The following is an 8,792-nucleotide window of genomic DNA, read 5'->3' as shown; positions in this document are numbered from 1 at the left end:
TACAGTCTAATGGAAGAGGCAATGTGTAAATAAATATATTTTTTAAAAAACTAATTTTACACTATCTACATTCGGAGGAAACACTGTGGGAGTAGAAACACAGAAGAAAAACAACTGCTTTAATACATGGAATGAAGGGATATGGTTGGGGATGGAGACTCTGAATGAACATCCTAGTGCAAATACCAACATGGAAATATGTTCTGATCAAGGACACAAGAAATACCCAATGAAAGTGCTGTCAGCTTCAGGAAGAGTGAGTGGAGGGGAGAGAGGGAAATAATGTGATTATTGTAACCAAGGAATAATGTTCTAAATTGACTAAATAAATAACTTAAATTTAAAAAACAAAAAACAAAAAAATATTTTTTAAGATAAATAGAAAATAATTAATGCAGAAGAGGCACTAGAATTAAGAGTATTTGGATAAAGCATCCTGTAGAAGGTGGGATTTTATTAGGATTTAAAGGAAGCCAGGGAGGTCAGTAATAGGAGCAGGGGGAAGAGTATTCCAGGCATTGGAAAGAGTCAGAGAAAATGCCTGGAACTGAGAGATGGAGTTTCTTATCCTAGAACAACCAACAGGACAGTGTGACTGGATAGAAGAATATGTGTCAGGATGCAGAGTATAAAAAGACTAGAAGGTTAAGAGAGGGTTAGATTATGAAGGGCTTTGAATGCCAAAAAACAAAACAATACAAAACAAAACAAAACAAAAAAAAACAACAGAACATTTTGTATTTGATCCTGGAGTCAATAGAGAGCCACTAGAGTTTACTGAGTAGGGGGCAGGGTGATATGATTGCATTTTCCTTTTAGGAAAATCCCTTCAGTGGCTGAATGGAATGATGAACTGGAATGGAGTGGCCATATTTGAAAATGCATGGCTCATTCTAAACCTCATTTTATCACCTCTCTGTCAAGAGTTGGAAAACACGATTCTGCCAATTTCATCTTTGCAACATCTCCCCAAAATACACCCCCTTCTCCCCTCTGACACTGCCTTCACCCTAGTGCTGACCTTCATCACCCAACACCTGCTGGGTAGTGTGTAATTAGAAAATCTTGGACCTTTGGACTCCATCTCCCAGAATTCTTTTCTTGGCCAAGAATGCTTCCCCCCTTTGTTCACATTTGCATTTGGTATGTTTGTATATAAGTTTTGGGTAATGCCTCCCTCTTTTCCTCTTTTTCATGTGCTAGGCTGGCGAGCTTTCTCGGTTTCTCTCATCTTTTACTTTCCTTTTGCTTCAAGTTAAATATCTCCTGATTCACTATTTCATAAAAGTTCCCTCTTAAAGAAAATAATCTTTGTCTCTAATGAATAATGTTTGGAAATGATCAAATAAAATATTGTTTAAAAAAAAGATCCTTCAGATTTCTCAAGATCGATTCCTTTCATAAATTTTTCAGAGAAATGGTATTCCATTATATTCCTATGTAATGTGGGTCTGGAGGATCTGTTGAAAGACATGGGTCAGACGATCGACTTGCCTAGGATGGCATCTCCACATTGAGGCTGCCAGGGTGCTAGTGGCTTCTGGGAGAATGATTTTATTGCAAGGGAAGTGGTTTGTCATTCCAAGCAAGTATGGACATTCTATAATTGACTCCATCTGGCCTACCACATGGCTGGGAGGAGCTTTTCCCCATTTTCTGAATAGTCTGAACTGTTAGAATCTTTAAAAGGGATCCTCTTTCCTGCATTCATGTCTGAAGGAGAGAGAAAACTCCTTTACTGAGAGCATCTGATGAGAAACTATATTTTCAGGGTCTCTGGGGCTACATCACCTCTAAGAAATGGGATCACTTTGGCCTTTATTTTACCCTTGAAAGTGGTCAATTTTGACACCTTAGAATCCTACCCCCTAGAGGAGAGCTATTTAAAAGGTGGCAGATAAATATAATTCTAATTTGACTTCCTCTTGATGGGAGAAATCACCCAGCCTGAGCAGTTGGAGATCCTGCCTGTCCCTTTCTCTAAGTCAGAGCCATATTGATTCATGCTACCCACAAGCTGCATTTTTGTATATATATTTGTGTGTGTGTGTGTGTGTTGCCCATCTAAGTTATTTGTACATCAACATGAGTTTGTCAAAATGAGGATTTTAGGAGGTGCGAAAAGCTGTATCTGGAATCTTGCCAATCTCTTTCCAAGTGAGACTTTGATTCCTTTCTTGTTTTGCTTTCCTCAAAGAAGAGGTATCAGGCCAGAAGTACATCTATCTGTTTCCCATCTAAATATTGTTGAGAGGAAATGAATTTTAGGTTTCAGACACTTTTCTTCATCATCATAGTTTAATGTACCCCATGTTATGTCTGAAGATTTGACTCTTCCCACCAAATGCTATTTACACAGACCATCAAACATACTAAGTCATGCACAAACTCATTTATCCAAAATGACAGCAAACAGGAATAAGAGAAATTAAGCAGATTATAGAGTACACCAGGTTTATTGCCTTGGGAGAGTGAATAAGCTTTCCCACCGGGCATGAGATATTTCAGCTCAGTTTAGAGAAAATCCCTAATTTCACCCAAAAGGAAATTCCCCAGTCTCAGTTGAAGGAAGCTAAAGGTACTGTCTTCTTTATATTTTGGCTTCTTCCTTGAACTCTCTCCCTGCAGGAACTTCTTCAGCCCATTCTCTCTAAAAGTTGGAAGCAGAACAACTCTGCTCTCATACTCTCACCACCTGGAACCCTTATACAGGCACAAAGGATCGCCATCATTCCCTCCCTCCACCAATGAAGAGAGTCTTGATCAAAGGCATGGACTTGAAATTGTTCGTTTTTTTCTCTATCCCCATCTACAGGTAGCCTTTCCCAATCAATCTTAATTCTAGTGCCTTCTTGTAATAGTATAGTGTTTTTTTGTAAATACACAGTTGATTGCTTGATTCTCTTTATATTTCTGACCTTTTGTTCTTCTAGATCAGTGATGTTGAACCTGTGGCACAGGTGTCAAAGATGGCACACAGAGAGCCCCCTCCCATACCAGTTCATTACTAGAAAAGCAGAGGGACTCAGGTAGAGCTGCTTCCCTCCCCCTCTCTCCCATGTCTGATGACATTTTTTCACAATCACTTGCCCCTCTTCTAGCAACCCAATGGGAGCTTTCTCCCTTCCCTATATGGGGTAAAGGGCAGGTGGGGCATGCCTGGCATTTGATGGGGGAGGGGCATGGCACTTGGTCTGGTGGGTGGGGTGGGGGCAGAGCCCAGCACTGTCTCTAAAAGGTTCACCATCACTTTTCTAGATGAATTTTGTTTTTGTTTTTTTTTCCTGGTTCTATAAAATATTTTTTGATAGTTTGATTGACATTGTACTGAATAAGTAAATTAATTTAAGTAGAATTGTTATTTCCATTATATTAGTTCAGTCTATCCATGAGCAATTAATATTTTTCCAATTGTTTAGATCTGACTTTATGTAAAAAGTGTTTTGTAATTGTGTTCATATAATTCCTGTGCTTGTCTTGGTACCCCTCATTCTGTTTCAACCACTATTTCTTCCACTAGTCTCACATTCCTACCCTACCTAGTCTCTACTGTGCCTTGTTAAAAGGAATTCTTTCTCTACCTCTCTTATATTTCTCTCCTTTCCTATATTCATTTTACAATATTCTTTTACCATCTCTATTTTAATTAAATTGTTAAATTATTAAAAGCTGTTCTCTTATTTTGTCAAAACTCCTAATTTAACCCTTACAGCCTAAGGAACCCTGATCTAAATATAAAGAATCATACATCTAGAACTTAGAGTCTTGTTCAACGTCTCTCCAAGCTTATTTTAGAGTTGAGGAAATAGATTTCCACTGGTGCTGTCAGGGGTGGGATGTATATAGATGTCTTCTGACTCTAGAGTGAGTTCTTTCCATTTATCACACTGCCTCCTTTATACTAACACAGAAGAAAAGATGACCTGGGTTTTTCCATATGAACAATTCTTGTCTGAAATCATTCCCTTTAGATGTGATTTGTGGAGGTCTTATGTTGTTTCCTCTTGTTTGTCTTTGCAAAAGAGAAACAACAAAGGTTTAGAGTTTCAAACTGATTTCTCAGTCTAAGATGCTGGCACTGATAAAATTATCAAAATAATTAACATTTAAGGAGCTATGTCACATTGTAAATCCTTTCTTGTCTTAGAAATCTGATCATTCTCAGTGGGATTGTCTTTATTTTCTTTCTTAGTTATATTAGGACAAATCTTTAATAATGACAAGGGAGACTTTGATCAGAGACACCACACAGAGCCAATCGCTCTGGGATGACCAGAGTCTAGGAAAGATACCATTACTGGGACTTTCCCATTAGTGGCATTTTCTAATTGCAATCACTGAACTAGCACTTTTGAAGCAAGAATAGGGAGAAGTAGATTGAAATAATTTTTCCTTGATTGAAAAGGAACAGAAAAATGATAAGGAAGCTATTCTTCCATCGTCACAGCCTGCTAAGGCTTCTTAAGGCTTCTTTTAGAAAGCCCAAAGAAGTAAAAATATTAAAACATTAAATGAGACTCAATATGAAACTATTTTTGCAGTCATAAGTGATGGAGTTTATGAGTTCATCCTTCTTTGTTCTTTATCCCCATCAAGTGTTGCTTTATTCCATCAGGTAGATCTAGCTTTGTCCTAGTCTTTGAAAGAACGTAAAAGTTTTTTCTTTTTAAAGATAGCTAGATGGTTCAATGACTAGGATTGGATCTGGCATCAGGAAGGCTCGAATTAAAATCTCATATACTCACTAGCTTTGTGACCTTGGAAAAGTCACTTAATCTCAATCTGCCTCCATTTCCTCATCTATAAAATGGGGTTAATAATAGTGCCTACCTATGAGGGTTGTTGTGAGGATAAAATAAGATCATATTTGCAAAGCACTTCCAGTGCTTTTGTAATTTCTAGATATTATAAAGTTAGTATATTCTTTCCTTAGTAACTTCAATGACCTTATGTTAAATAAGATTTCTATTTCCATATAAATGTGAGCTAATTATTTTAATCATGCCATTATAAACCTAGATTAGCAAAAGGTGTAGAAGTTAGTTTTGTACATGCATATCAGCAGATTTTTATTGCAAAAAAAGAAACTATTTAGTACAGTGCCTGGCACATAGTAGGTACTTAATGTTTACTGATTTTAATTTTTTTAACCCTTACCTTCTTTTTTTAAATTTGGAAAATTTTATTTAATTTAGAATATTTTTCTATGGTTACATGATTTATGTTCTTTCTCTCCCCTCTCCCCAATCCCTCCTGTAGCCAAAATGCAATTCCACTGGATTTTACATGTGTCATTGATCAATATTTCCATATTATTGATATTTGCTCTAGGGTGATCTCTTAGAGTCTACATCCCCAATCATATCCCCATTGACCCATATGGTCAAGCAGTCATTTTTCTTTTGTGTTTCTACTCCCACAGTTCTTTCTCTGGATGTAGATAGCGTTCTTTCTCATAAGTCCCTCAGAATTGTCCTGGATCATTGTATTGCTACTACTAGAGAAGTCCATTACATTCGATTGTACCACAGTGTATCCATTTCTGTGTATAATGTTCTGATTCTGCTCCTTTCACTCTGCATCAATTCCTGGAAGTCATTCCAGTTTACATGGGATTCCTCCAGTTCATTATTCCTCTTAGCACAGGAGTATTCCATCACCAACATATACCACAATTTGTTCAGCCATTCCCCAATTGAAGGGCATCCCCTCATTTTCCAATTTTTTGCCACCACAAAGAGCATAGCTATGAATATTCTTGTACATGTCTTTTTCCTTATTATCTCTTTGGGGTACAAACCTAGTAGTGCTATGACTGGATCAAAGGACAGATAGTCTTTTAAAGCCCTTTGGGTATAATTCCTGCTGTCCAGAATGGTTGGATCAATTTACAACTCCACCAGCAATGCATCAATGTCCCAAATTTGCCACATCCCCTCCAACATTTAGTACTTTCCTTTGCTGTCATGTTAGTCAATCTGCTAGGTATGAGGTGATACCTCAGAGTTGTTTTAATTTGCATCTCTCTTATTATAAGAGATTTATAACACTTTTTATGTGCTTATTGATAGTTTTGATTTATCTGAAAATTTTCGATTCATGTCTCTTGCCCATTTATGAATTGGGGAATGGCTTGCTTTTTTGTACAATTGATTTAGCTCCTTATATATTTGAGTAATTAGACCTTTGTCAGGTTTTTGTTATAAAGATATTTTCCCAATTTGTTGTGTCCCTTTTCTAATTTTGGTTACATTGATTTTGTTTGTACAAAACATTTTTATTTTTATTTTTTTTAACTCTGAGATTTTTATTTGGTCAATTTCAAACATTATTCCTTGGTTACAAGAATCATTTTCTATTCCTCCCTCCCTTCCCCACACCCCTCCCATAGTTGACACACAGTTTCACTGGGTATTGCATGCGTTCTTGATCAGAACCCATTTCCATGTTGTTGTTATTTGCACTAGGATGTTCATTTAGAGTCTACATCCCCAATCATATCCCCTTCAACCCATGTCATTAAGCAGTTGTTTTTCTTTAGTGTTTTTACTCCCACAGTTTTTTCTCTGGATTTGGATAGTGTTTTTTCTCCTGTAACCCTCTGAGTTGTTCAGGATCAATGCATTACCACCAATGGAGGAGTCCATTACATTCGATTGTACCACAGTGTATAAGTCTCTGTGTACATTGTTCTCCTGGTTCTGCTCCTTTTGCTCTACATCACTTCCTGGAGGTTGTTCCAGTTCCCATGGAATTCCTCCACTTTATTATTCCTTTGGGCACAATATTATTCCATCACCCACAAATACCACAATTTGTTCAGTCATTCCCCAATGGAGCAACACCTCATTTTCCTTTTTTTTGCCACCACAAAGAGTGCAGCTATGAATATTCTTGTACAAGTCTTTTTTCCTTATTTCTTTGGGGTACAAACCCAGCAGTGCTATGGCTGGATCAAAGGGCAAACAGTCTTTTAGTGTCCTTTGGGCATAGTTCCAAATTGCCCTCCAGAATGGTTGGATCAATTCACAACTCCACCAGCAATGAATTAATGTCCCCTCTTTGCCACATCCCCTCCAGCATTCATTACTTTCCTCTGCTATCATTTTAGCCAATCTGCTAGGTGTGAGGTGGTACCTCAGAGTTTACAAAACCTTTTTAATTTAATGTAATCAAAATTATTTTACATTTTGTAATTTTTTCTAACTCTTGCTTGGTCTTAAAATCTTTCCTTTCCCAAAGATCTGACAAGTATACTACTCTGTTTTCACCTAATTTATTTATAGTTTCCTTCTTTATATTCAAGTCATTTACCCATTCTGGTCTTATCTTGGTATAGAGTGTGAGATGTTGATATAAACCTAATCTTTCCCAAACTGTTTTCCAATTTTCCCAGCAGTATTTGTCAAATAGTGGATTTTTGACCCCAAAGCTGGGATCTTTGTAACCCTTACCTTCTGTCTGAGAATCAGTATTTTGTATTAATTTCAAGGAAGAAGGACTAGACAATTAGGGGTAAATGATTTGCTCAGTGTTACACAACTAGGAAGTGTCTGATGTTAAATTTGAATTCAGGAACTTCCATCTCTGGCTCTTAATAGGCTAAGTCGCTTACCTTCCTGCCCCCATTTGGTGGTTTTAAAAAAAACATAATGCAATTGTATTCAAATGCTAGTATTACTAGATATATTATACAGAACTAGGTCAAAGTGGGAAATATTTGATATATTTCTGGGAAATATATACATGATTCTGTATTTGTTAAATGAATTTGATAAACTGCTTTATGAAAATGTTTGCCTCTGCTCTTAGAAGTGGTATTAGAATTCAGAGCTTTTCTGAATCTGGAACAGATGTTCATGAAAACATACTGACAGAAGACAAGGAAATGGGTTATTTCAAGGATAAAGGTTGTTGTTGCAGGTACCACAGGATTAGATCACTTATCCAAAGTTACATAGTCACCCAGTACATGTCAGAGGTAGAACATGAACCTAGGTCTTCCTGGTTCCTTAGGCCAGTCCTCTATAGACAATAATTTTCTTTTCTGAGAATAAATCTAATCCAAATGACATCCTTTTGAGTAGTTGAAGGTAGCTATTCTGCATCCCCTTCCCCCCCCTCAAGACTTCTCTTCTCTATATAACATGAATTTTTGTCTCTGTTGCCTACCTCTGGAAAACACTTAGCTTAAAATCCTAGTGCCTAGAATTGAACACAGTAGATGAGATCTGAGGAGAAAAGGGTACAGTTGGACTATTTCTTTACTATTCCTGGTAGCTGTATCTCCCTAAATGTAGGTCAAGACTATATTAACCTGCTGCTACATCACATTGCTGACTCATTTTAAGCTTCTGGTGCACTAAAACCCCTGGATCTTTTTCAAAACTGCTATCTAACCATGCTTCTCCCATATTTATGAAATTCATTTTTTATACCGAAGCATAAGACCTCCACTTATCTTTATTGAACTTTATACTATGAAATTCAGGTCAATGCTCTAGCCCAAGGATTCTTTACTTTTTGTGTGTGTCATAGATCCCTTTGACACTCTGTTGAAACTCATGGGCCCTTCCTCTGAATGTTTATATTCATAATTGAAGTTGGGGGAAATGTTAAGTTTTCCTTTTCAAGTTCATAAACCACTTGAACTCTATCCATGGGTTCCCAGGTTAAGAATCAGGGCTTCAGAGGGTTAAGACCTTTTTGGATCCTGAATCTGTCATCCATTGTGTTACTTTGCTTCATGTCATCAGCAAATTTAATACTATGACTTTATCCAAGCCATTAAA

This window comes from Monodelphis domestica, chromosome 4, assembly GCF_027887165.1.
Source record: "Monodelphis domestica isolate mMonDom1 chromosome 4, mMonDom1.pri, whole genome shotgun sequence".
Taxonomy (NCBI): Eukaryota; Metazoa; Chordata; class Mammalia; order Didelphimorphia; family Didelphidae; genus Monodelphis; species Monodelphis domestica.
Note: the sequence above shows the minus strand (reverse complement) of the source record.